This window comes from Pteropus alecto, unplaced genomic scaffold, assembly GCF_000325575.1.
Source record: "Pteropus alecto unplaced genomic scaffold, ASM32557v1 scaffold28, whole genome shotgun sequence".
Classification (NCBI taxonomy): Eukaryota; Metazoa; Chordata; class Mammalia; order Chiroptera; family Pteropodidae; genus Pteropus; species Pteropus alecto.
This window is the reverse complement of record NW_006441063.1, coordinates 1,563,509-1,563,835: the sequence shown is the minus strand read 5'-3', so window position 1 is coordinate 1,563,835 and position 327 is coordinate 1,563,509.

Here is a 327-nt window from a genome sequence, read left to right as displayed (position 1 = left end):
GCCTTGGGATTTGCGAGTTCGGCCCCACTGCGCGGTCACTCTCACCCTGACCCCTGCTGCCGTTCCCAGGGCCTTGGCACCTTGCCACCTTGCCACCGAGTGTCATTAGGGTCTGAAACTTGACACTAGCCTTCCCGACGCAGACACCCCAGCCAGACCCCTCCCTCCCGCGCTCCCCTTGCTGCAAGTTTACTTTCAAGGAGTTAGACAGGGTTTCCGCATGAACAGCCGGCCTTGTGCGGGCCCAGGGAGAGAGGACAGGCTAGGAAAGATGTCTTCAGTTGCCCCGAGACCTGGGGTGTTTGCAGGCCTCTGGATAGCCCCTAG